The following is a 12,698-nucleotide window of genomic DNA, read 5'->3' on the forward strand; positions in this document are numbered from 1 at the left end:
ATTGCTTAATTGCCTCATGAGTGGAAATGTTGATCATGGCTCTGTGTGCATTTGAAAGCCATTGCATAATGAACCCTATGATGATATATATCATGTCATGCTTAGGAGAAGGTAGTTCTTCCTGTGAACATGAAAAAGGCCTATGTGGTTGATGCATTTGAGTCGATGGATAAAGTTTCTACTTGCTTGTGTTGCATGAGTTCATTTGAAGTGCATGCCTAAATGATTTCTTATGATAAAGTTGCATAATATGCTTTAATGAGATAGTTGCATGTTGTCTTTCTTTGGTGTTTGAAATGAGAATGATGATTTGGAGAAGGAAGTTCCTCCAATGAAATGGGAAATAATAAAGTTGATGCATAAGGAGTTGGTAGATGTGTTGCTACTTTCTTGAATGGCACAAAGTTGTTTTGAGCCTTTTATGTGGAGTTGATGTTCCTCCTTGATGTGTGCTCTTATGTTGATGTTGTATGTTGTGTATTGTGAGCTGCTAGTTAGGTCACTAAGTCCTCGAAAGTGTTTTAAGTGTCATTCGAGGAATTATATTCCTAAGTGGGGCATATTGTAACGACCCTCAAAATGAAGTAGAATAAAGTAGAGCCTCACATGGGTTTTATGCATTAATAACTTGTTAAAATAATGAAGAATATCCTTTTTAGTTAGTTTTAAAGAGTTTGGAAGTCAAACGTCAAGGGACGACCAAGATGTTCGGAAACTAGTCTTTTGCGTGTTGGTGTGTTCTAGTATGTTGTTCATGTTTTTATGTGTTGTTTGGAGTCTAAAATCAGTGGAGGTGACCCTATTGTCTTAATAAATGTTTTTAGGGTCAAAACATTCGGGTACGACTCCCCGAGACCACCCTAAGGGTCCCCGAGAAGGACCCCAACCCTTGGCCAAACAAGCTGCCAAGGCAGCTTGAAGTTATGCATGGAGGGAGTGGCTCCACGTCGCGTACCTGCTCCACCAATGGCCAAAAAGTGGCTCCGCATCGCGAAGACATTGCGGACTCTACTGTCTCGGCATTTAATCTCCAACAACTCCATGGAACCCCTCCGCGTCGCGGACTTGGTTCCCCACGAAATATGAGAAAATAAAACTCCAGTTTGACTTGTTTAAAAGGTCCAACTAAGTGAGGGGTAGATTGGGTACTTTGGGGAATTATTCTAAACGGTTATTCAACCTATTTTAGGGTATTTTAAGTTGGTTAAAACCCCAAAACCTAGAAGTAGACCCCATTCTTCAAATTGACCCTTCCCTCTCAAAATAGATTCTTTCAAAAGGAGTAATCGGTGAGTCGTCTAACGGTTCCGCGATGCAGTGCCATTTCGCCCAAAGTTACAGCACTTGAAGATGTTGAAGGCCAAAGCAAAAAAGTGATGGAATTGACCAAAGGGTAGATCGCCGAGTGGATCGGGCATCCCGACTTATTTGTCGAATGGTCCTTCGCAACACATTTTTGACAACTATAAATACATTTTTAACTTCGTAGTTTAGGATGCATGTTTAGAATCTAACATTCAGTTTTCAAGTTAAGAGCTTAGAACTGAGTTTAGAGACAATATTTCCTTAGCCTTGAAGATTTGAAGATTTCCATTTCTGAGAAATTGGAAGTGGGTGTTGAAGATTCTTCATCTTAGACCTTTGTAAAGACAATATCAATCCTACCTAGTTGATGAAAACACAACTTGGTAGCGATCTTTACCTTTTTATGATGTCTAGCTAAAACTCCAATTCTTGGGGTCTGATTATGTGATTATGGGTTGATAAGATTGTTGGGTATTGTTAATTGATAGTTTAATTGCTGTTTAAAGGTGTTTTCATTCAGTAATTGTGGTTGAATTTAATGGGTTGTAGTTGCAAATACAATATTAACTTCATGTTTTTGGCTTGCTCAAGAGAGAGGTTTAAAAACCAAAATTACTGAATCAATGGTCTGTGGGTATTGGGTTGCTATGGGTTCAACTCGAGAGAGTGAACCCTAAACCCTTTTCCACGCATTCACCTCGAGAGAGTGAATGGACTAAAGCGAAGGTTGTGCTTAATTGTTGCTTATTGGTGTTCGAGAGAAACCGATTTGATTTGGGGTAAATTGTTCGAGAGAAAGTTTATCCCCACTAAAGTCTAGTTGATTCACCGATTCACAGTTGTTTACTATTAATTGCAATTACTCAGTTGTCTATCTTAGCTCAAAATCCTATCACATCACAAGAATCTCGTCTCCATAATTGTTACGTTCGTATTATCTGTTGTTTTAGTTGATAATTGAAACCAAACACCTCTGATATTTGGCACTTATGTCACCCCTAACTTGAACAATGCTTTTATTCGTAAATGTTTTTAGCTATGATTCACTTGAGCATATTCGTATTTACCTATTGATTCTAAATTATGAGCCACTCCCTTGGGACTCGACCCCAACTCATGATCAATGCATGAGTAAGTTGAGTCTTGTTGTGTGCATTCATGTTGAGTCTTATGCAGCATTGTTTGAGACATCCTTTTTGAACTGTTGAACTCAGTTTTACTTGAGGACAAGCAAAGGATTGAGTTGGGGGTGTTTATGAGTCCTAGATTTAGACTCATTTAGGGTTTTATTTTTATAGATTTAGTGTCCTCAAATGCTTAATTTGTGCCATAAACTGATGTTAAATCCTTGATTTTTAGGTATATGGATTGAGGAACAAAGCAAGGACACTAACATGCAAAAAGGAACAAAATAAACTGAAGAATTGAAGAAAAGCAAGCTTGGTGATCGCCAAGAACGTTTGGCGAATTGCCGAATGGCTAAGTCCACCGCCTAAAGTTCCAGTGTGCCAGCCTTGAGGGAAGAAACCAACTCGGTGACAAAAATGAGCAGTCGACGCATCACCGAAAAGTTTCGCAAGGCAGTGATAGATCACCTAAAGTTACAGAAATCAAGGATATTGAATGCCAAGGCGAAAAGGCGATAGAAGAGACCAAAGGGTGGCTCGCCGATCAGTTCGGCATGCCCGACTTACTTCGCCAAATGTCCATTCGTATCTTATTTTTGGTGACTATAAATTATATTTTGAACATTTAGTTTAGCATCTTTTGACATCTTGTTTCCATTGAAACATCTTTAGAACACTTTTCTCTATTGTTTCTCTTGTCTGTGAAGAATTGGAGAAGTTCGATTTGGAGAATTTTGAAGTGGGTTTGAAAGATTCAACTAATTGAAGCATTTTAAAGACAAAATCACTCTTATCTAGTTGATGGATAATCAATTTGGTAACTGTTTTTACCTTTTTATAATGTTGGGCTAAAACCTCAATTTTTAGGGTGTGATCATGTGATTATGGGCTAAATTAGTGTATGGGTATTTCTAATTACTAGTTTAAATGCTATTTAAAAGTGAGTTTAATCATTAATCGTGGTTTAATTTAAGAATTGTAGTTGCAAATGCAGTTCTATATTTGTGTTCTTGGCTTGCGAGAGAGAGAGGTTTTAGAACTAAGATTATTTATTGATGGTTTGTCGGTATTGGGTTGATCTGGGCTTAGCTCGAGAGAGTGAGTCCCAAACTCAATCCCACACATTTACCTCGAGAGAGTGAATGAATTAAAGTGTGGGATGTTCTTCATTGTCATGCTTGTTGATGTTCGAAAGAAATCACGTGATTCGGGGTAGTTGTTCGAGAGAAAACTATCTCCCTTATAGTCTAGCCTACTCACTGATATTTAGCTATTTACTAGTAGTTGCAATTACCCATATGACTATATTTGCCTATAATTGATCACATCCCGAGAATCCTTCTCCCTATTGTTATTTCGAATTGTTTGTGACTATTGTGTAGTTGATAATTGAAAACTAAAACCCCTCATTTGACATTTGTGTCACCTCTTTAATTTGTTTAATGTCTTTTCCAATAATGTTTATTCATATGGCTGACTAGACTGCATTCATACTTCTTAATTGAATTTAAAACATGTATCGCTCCCTGTGGGATTCGACACCAACTCATTTAGTTGGGTTTTACATTGATTTACGATCGTTGACATTAGAATTGGAAGAAGTGTACTTGAAACGTTAAATTAGCCGCCAAGTCCTCCTCCACACGAGCACGTGAAAGTGGGGGCTGAGACAGGATAGAAAGGGTGTCGTCAACCTCATCATCATCGTCTCCTTCGTCACCCGTCTCAGCCGCTACTCTACTACTGTCAGCCCTGTCCTCTTTCCTTTTTTTCTTTCCCTGGGTGGAGGGTTGCCTGATCAAAAGAGGATGAAAAGGGGGATCCATAGGAAGTACCTCGTCGGTGTCCAAGAATGACATCCCCCTTTGCTTGCACATCGCCATCACTAGCTCGGGTAGGAAAACAGCTTACTTGTTCCTTCTTCAGAAGATCTTCCACTCTGACACGATCTAAGCCCCCATGTTCAGCTCAATTCCCTGCAAAACAAAAGCTACCACTAGAGCCCGAGGGAAGGTCACATTGATGTGGTTTCCCAACGGGCGAACCCTCCTAGAAACAAGGTGCAGCCACCTCTTAGCATCAGGTGACCAATGAGTACTTGTGATGCCCTCCGTAGTAGCCCAGTAGACCTGATCCCGGTGTACAACCTCAACTAGTGTGTCCCGCAGCCATCCCATATCCATCTCTCTCAGTCGGGTCTCGTACTCTGAGTTGGAAGCCTCGGCACCTCAAGCACCGCGTTGATAAGCTAAGTGCTCATAGGGATTTCAACTCCTCGAATGCAAATGGTGGGGTGAGGATCGTCCCAGCAGACACTAGGGAGCATAGAACTCCCTTACCCAGCCAGAGCGCACAACAAGGGGAGCCTCAGTCAATGAGCCTCAACCAAACTCCGTCAACTGGGCATGGAAGGCGGGGGCTTTTTTCACTAAACCCAGCAAATGGAAGTGTCACGACCCAGGGGTACCCCAGGTACATAGAACCCCGAAAGGCTTCATCTAAGCCACTTAGCATATCATAACATAAGAATAGAACAATAAAGAGTAAAACACATTTCAAGTCTTAAAAGTTTTTCATAAAAGAAAGTGGAAGTCTAGACTTGTCTCAATATTTCCATCTATTACAATACTTGCATGAAATAAGGCCTAGCCCATACAACATGTCCAAAAAGGGAAATACAATAAAGGAAAACTACATCATGAGAAAAAAGTTGTCCTTGAACCATGAGGACTCACCAACAAAATAGGAAGATAGCAGAATCCAAGCACGAGCAACTAGAATGATCACCTTGAGAATCGGACCCTACACTTGGGGAAATGGTAGGAAAAGTAGGGGTTAGCACAAAAATGTACTAAGTATGATAGTCATGCATAAAAACATTGAAAACATGCTAAAAGGGACATTTCATTCAAATGTATGCAATTTACTGAGTTTTAGCATCATCATGAAAATAGTGGAAATTCATAAGTCATAAGCATAGTCAATACATAGATCATCATATCATAAAAGAAACAGTTAATAATTACCCTCAAGGCATACTTGTGCAATGCATGAATAAGACCCCATAAATCTCACCGATGCCATTATTCATATTCATCACCTTTAAGAGCTTGAAAACTCATGTAAAATCTTCTTGAGTAACCATAGTTCATAACTCATATTCTTGTTCTTATTATTGTGGGAATAAGCCTTAACCGACATGAGACCATGTGAGCTATACGTGGACCCAGTGTTATCCACACCGAAAAGGGTTGTCCTACTTGCCTAAGGTAGAACCATACTCTTAGCTTAGGTAGATCCACTAGCTAAATAACCTATGGGGGCACATAGTTTATGGGATAAGGAGATTGCTACTAGAAACCCAGACTCAACTAAGGTAGAAGGTCTCCATCTCATGAGACATATTTTTGGAAGCCGGACTCAACTAGTGTAAAAGTTTCCATCTCATATTCACTATCCACTCGATGCTAAGTATTAATTCCCACGAAGTACATATTAAGTCTTGACTTAGTTCATATTCATGAAAGAATGTCTTGACAATCAATCCATGCTTAATTCATAAGATAGCTCTTTAGATCATGAGTGAGAATAACCTTGCACCATCCATGTCTACATATAGATTCAATAGGTGAGAAAGCCTTTCAACCTTAGAATCTTCGTATTGTAAGAAAATCTTTCACATCATATCATATGCATACATAAGTGTGTATATGAGAATAACCTTTCAACAACACAACAACTAGATCATAATCATATTCACTTTACTCTCAAAGTCTTCTTAAAGTATATACAAAGACTTCATAAACATGCATAATATCATAATTTTTCCTTTCGAGGGTCAAAGCTCATATCAAATCAACACATCTAGAATTCACTACATTAGACATGAATATCAACATAATTCAAGTAACCCAATCACTACATGCATAATCTAATAACATTCCTCTTTCATCCACAAACCCACATCACAAGATCATAATTGGGAAATATGGGGATTTCATGAGTTCTTGAGGATTTCAACATAAAAACCATAAGTAATCATCAATTCATACATAATATAAGGTAATTCAAGCATTAGAATCGTTTTTGAAAGGAACCCATGACTTTGGAATCAAACCCTAGTTTTTAGGGATTTCTATATTTGAAATTGGGATTTTGAAGGGGCTCCATGGATGAATTCTATCCATGGATGAATGTTTTGGAAAAAATAAAAATGACTTGTTTTTAAATAATCGACTTAACTTATGTTTTGAAGAAAAAATGACTTTTCAAGGAGATCGCCACTTAATTTTTGAAAGAAATTAAGAAAACCTATGATTTTCAAAAGATTTAAACATATTAAAAATCATTTGAAATCCAAAGAGAGTTTCGGGTTCAATTTACATTTCAAGAAGGTGTTAGGCCCTCGAAATGTGCGCTAAATTGCGGTTGACCAACGATTTGACTAATTTTTAGAAAATTGATCAAGTAATAAAAATCAATTTTAACATTTTGTAAGGAAATACACCTAAGGAATTTTTAGGGAAAATAAACTCATATGTTGCAAGAAAATAAAATAAAACTAGGTAATAAATAAAAATATAGATATTTTAAGTTGAACATAAAAGAAGAAATGACTTTCTTTTGGGAATTTAATTAAATAAAAACCAAATCAAATAAAAAATTAATTAATACAAACAATAAATAAATAAATAAGAGTAAAGAAAGAAATATTAAATTTGGGTCTTTTGGCCCAAATTCAAATTTTTTTGAACCCTTGGTCCACCTGTCCTAAGACTATCAGTGCAACTGCCCCAAAGGACGGGCTTTGGCCCATTTGTTTCAAAGACTTGCTGGAATTTTTTAGAAGCTTTTGAGCCTATTTTCAGCCTTTGAGAATTTTTATACACCGAGTGTATACCAGTGTGTACGCCCTGCATTTTGTGTCTATATTTCTGCATTGTTCCTGTATATTTGCTTTTTGGCCTGTATTTTTGTCTTCGGACTTGTATCCTTATATTTTATGACATGTATATCACTGTATAATGATTGTATACAACAGTGTAGCACAGTGTATATCGGCATGCATATCATCCCTTTTTCAGCTTTCTTTGGACTTGTAGATGCTTCCCTTCAACGTTTCAGCTCCTTTTGACGAGGTTGACTCAATAGGGAAGAAAATCGGGTTTTGACTCAACTCAAAATGCAAGGACGAAGGCAGGAATCCAATGGACTCGAATTGAACCAGTTCATACATAAAAAAAAGATAGTAAGAAACCATTAGTGCCTAATTTGCAGCAATACCAATTTACTACAGGACTTTAAAGCCTTAGGATAGGGGGGAGTCAATTCCCTAAATGGTCACCCAAGTTTAGGGAATTGCCTTGAAATATCATTTATGTTTCATTTATGACCAGAATATCACTCAACTATCACTATTTTCCTCCAAATATACTTAAGACTTCAAAAGTTTCACTCTCTCCTAGTTGGCATGCCACATCAGTGAAGCTTTTTTTTTTAAGAATAGACTTATTTAATTCAGCAAACTCATTTAACTAAAATAATGATCTTATTGTTTTCTAAAAAGTATATATTAGTTTATTATGAAGAAATTTTCATGCTTAAGAATCTTTAATCATAATTAATTTTATTATTTTTTTATGCTATGAAGAATGGTTTTTTAAAACTTACTATAATGTCATCAATTTTGAATATACTTATAAACACATATATTCAAAAAAATATTGATATATAAATCACTCATTAACGTTAACCTACATCAATTAATCATATATTATATAATGGATCAATAATAATAAAGTTCAATTAACTATTAAAAAATAATTAATTGGGTACTTTGAAATCCATACTTACAATATCTTTTTTAGTAAAGAAAATAGAAAGTGAATAATATTTATATTAGAAAATAAAATTTTGATCTTTATTTATCAGTATATTAATCTCATATAATATGTGCATTATTGAATTAAAATAGGCAATTCAATTAATTATTACTTGTATTTCATGAATTTGGGATGAGATAAGAATATATATTGGTGTTTAACAGTATGATAAGTTAAAATATAATATAATACAACAACAAAAGAATAAAAATAAAAAATTAAATTTAAAAAAATCAAATAATATTTTTCTCTTTCTTACTAACTTTTTTGTTAACCTTACAAATTTATTTGAATACTTTTATATAAAAAGAAATTGCTTAAAATTTTCAAATAATTTACTTAGGGGTTTTGAAAATTATCAAGTAATTATTGCATACAAAGTTTTTCTCATTGAATTTTGTTTGGTAAAAAAAATGTAAGGAATTAGTTTTTTTAATTATTTTGATAATCTTCATAAATTCTCATGTAATTTATATGTTTGTTTGTTTAGAGACATAAGTTTGATCAATTAAATAGGTCTATTATTTTTTAAATGGTGATTTAATAACATGATATATCAACTAGAATAGAAGGAGGCTATTGAGGTATTTAATATTTATTTATTTATTTGGATAAAAAATAGTAATAGTATTATTCACGTCTATTTTTTTTCAAGAAAAAAATATTGTAAGCATGAATTTCAAAATACATAATTGATTTTATTGTAATAGTTAATTGACATTTAATATTGTTGATTAATTATAAAATTTATGATTAATTGTGTAAGTTAACATTCATGAGTGATTTGTATATCGATTTTTTTTTGAATGTATATGTTTATAAGTATTCAAAATTGATGATATTATAATGCATTTTAAAAACTTATTCTTCATTACATAAAAAAAAGAGTTTAATTATAATAAAAGATTCTATAAGTATGAAGATTTATTCTTAATAAACTAGTATATACATATTTTTTTTAAATAATATGATCATTATTTTATTAGATGGATTTAATGAATCAAATTAGTCTATTATTAAATAAAGACTTTAATGACATGTCATGTCAACTAGGAGAGGGTGAGACTTTTAAAGTGTCAAGTATATTTGGAAGAAAATAGTGATAGTTGAATGATAATTTGGTCATAAATAAAATATAAATGATATTTCATGGCAATTCCCTAAACTTGGGTGACCATTTAGGGAATTGACTCGATAGGGGGTCATGACTTAAATGATCAACAAACAAGTTATCAGAAGAGACGAATTAGCGATCAGCTAGCATAAAATGGAATTAAGATCATCTAAGCTTCAATCTTAATATAGCAAAATAACATATAAAAAAAAACTCTAAAGGATGTATGTGATCCTAAACAAAATAAACTTAAGCTACTAACTAAACTTATAACAGTATCTCAAGTAAATTAAAAGAAACAAACATGTTACCTTTGAACTCTAAGAAAGATCATATGAACAAGTAGAGCAGATAGGATTTAGTCAAAATCTAAATAACTACATGATAAACCATTTAGCTTTCATAATAAATATAGAAGCAAGAAAAGAGTAGCCATGGCTCAAAATTGGAACGAAGATATAATCCAAATACCGGCAATCTTTGACAGAAAGTTGCTACCGACTCTAACCCCTTCTTTTTAGAGTAAAATGATCAAGACACGTGCTCTCAAAAATGCAAATAACGAACCAGAGGATCAACACATAAGCATGGCAGAAAATTCAAAATAGAACCATATGAACCTAAGGCAAAAAGAATCAACTCATAAGATGCGAGATGGAATAAATAGCATCACGATACTAAGAAAAAAAATCTGACAACTGGCCTTGGTTGTCAAACAACCAATAAAATTTCAAAATTAATCACATATATAGTGGAAGAAAGGTATGGCCATAGGGAAGATGAGATGAACAGCCAAACTTTGTGAAGCAAATAAAAAACAGAGAATAGAAAAGCAGACAAATATTCAACATAGGAAACCACACTTTCCAAGCATAATAGAATGAAGACATCACAATCTAGTATTTAAAGAGAGCAGTGTCGATATTGAGCTCATATTCAAACATTGCTTAAAAGATAAGAACATTCAAGACACCTAAAGGAAATGAGATAGGAGCGAGGTTGTGACCTTTTCGTGGGCAATGAACTGGGACAGATACGAGACTTCACCACTGGATTACGACTCTGAGAACTCCAACAAGATTGTGAGAAAACAATACCAAAGGAATATCACCTCAAACCTTCACAATCTCACAGCCTATTTCCAAAATGTTTTTGTGTGTTGACTTTGATGATTCTTATCATCTATCTCTAAGATAAGCTTTTTTTTTACTCACAGCCTGGTCTGCTGCTCGCGATTTCCTTGAAGTTTCTGGGTTGCTCTTCGCTTGAAGAATAGTACAAGGGTCGTCTGGTTGTTGTTGTAAGGCTGGAAAAAGATGCGTAAAAGGGTTGGGGTCGGCTAGCCTGGTATGCGTTGCTGGGTTTCTGTATTGTTGTGTATAAATGAAATGGTTTTCTTTGTATTGGAATTGGGCCGGTTTTTGTATTTTAAAGAATGGGCTCATAATGGGTGTGAGAGAGTGGGCTCGTGAAATTTGAAGGGACAATTGGAATTGGGTTGGTTTTGGCCCGAAGTCTCAATTCTTGGGTTGTAAGATTAGAATCCAAAATTGGCTAGATAAGTAATAACGAAATGGCCATATGAATTAGATGTAGCCAAATTGAATTGAATTTAGAGAATTTGACTAAAATTTAAATAAGAAGAATTAATATTAATTATCTAACGAGCTTCTGAATCTTACCAAAATAAAATAATTAATTTAATTGTAAACAAATTACATCAAAAAATATTAACTATTATATAACTAAACTAATTAACCAAATATTTAAGTAAAACTAAAATCTTTTGAGACGATTTTCGAATATTCATAAAATATACTAATTATATACATAATTATGTAAGACGTATATATTATTTTAGAAATCGAAAAGCGACAAAATTACATAAAATAACTCCTTTTTTTGGAATTTTATAAAACTAATTATTTTAAATTGTGTGAAATTGAAGAAGCTTGATAATAAATCTATATTGTGGAGGTTCAAAATTGGGTGTCAACAACGAAGAGCTACCATACCTTAGCAATAAAACCCAATGAATTTGAGAAGAAAAACTTTCTCCTTGAACCTAGCTCCAACTTCCTTCTTCTTCCTTGAAGTTCTAGAGAGAGAATATTTGGAGAGGATGAAGTTTAGGGAATAGTTTTGGGTTTTAGAAATAATTAGGTGAATGACTTAATTTAGGGATCTAAAAGCCTTATATAGGTGGTCTAAGTTAGGCTAAAATGACACCAATTAATATTAATTAAAATTGGAAAAGACCCTTAAGCCCCTAAACTTAATCCCCATAACTGCCTCCAGGTCACCATCGACGAGACCCTGACCACGGGGCGTGGTTGGATCCACGGCCCGTACTGGTTGGGCATGGTTTGGTGACTGCAGGTTTTTGGCCAACCACGGAACGCCCACCTACGGGGCGTAGGTCCTTTCGTGGTCACTATTTTGGGCACTTTTCTAGGGATCTTCCTCAAGGGCCCTAGTTGGTCCTTGAGAGGGTGGTACCTTGAGGTTCTAACACGAAAACCTCTATTTTCAGTACGGGGAGTTGTATTCATGACTCCAACCCTCAGTTTAAGTTCTAGTTTAGCATACTAATTTCTGAGGTGTTACAATATCTCCCCCTTGGGAACATTCGTCCTCGAATGATGATCTAGACACCTTACGAAAGTAAAGACTCAAGACTAGCAGCTCATCATGCATGCAACATCAAAATAATGCACAACTCAAAGGAGGAAATATCAACTCCAACTTAAACATAATCAATGCATCACAAGGAAGTAGGAACTACATTTCACAACCCATTATGCATGAAAACTCAACATTTCTCATATTCATAAGAGGAACTACCTTCTCCAAACTAAAACCATGCTCAACAAAATCTCAAAGAGCATTTATGCAATATACTCCCAAAAAGCACAACTAAGCATGATCAACAATTTATCTCATGAAGCATATAGGAAACTCTTACTCAATGCACAACAACATGAGGAAAATCAATCATAAAATCTCACTTTCTTACTAAACATGAATTTATTAAGAACATGCATAACATAAGGAAATCATGTAAATACACACATAACACACATGACTCCCAAAATAAGAAAACTCAAGAGGAACTATTTGTTTCAAGCTAGAGTAGGAGTAGAAGGAAAGGAATGAGGATAACAGGACATCTTATTGGCCTCGGCCTCCCAAGTTGCACCCTCAACTAAAACCTTCACTAAAAGTTCACTCCATGACTCTTTCATGGAAGCAACTTCCTTGCTCTTCTAT

This window comes from Solanum stenotomum, chromosome 10, assembly GCF_019186545.1.
Source record: "Solanum stenotomum isolate F172 chromosome 10, ASM1918654v1, whole genome shotgun sequence".
Taxonomy (NCBI): Eukaryota; Viridiplantae; Streptophyta; class Magnoliopsida; order Solanales; family Solanaceae; genus Solanum; species Solanum stenotomum.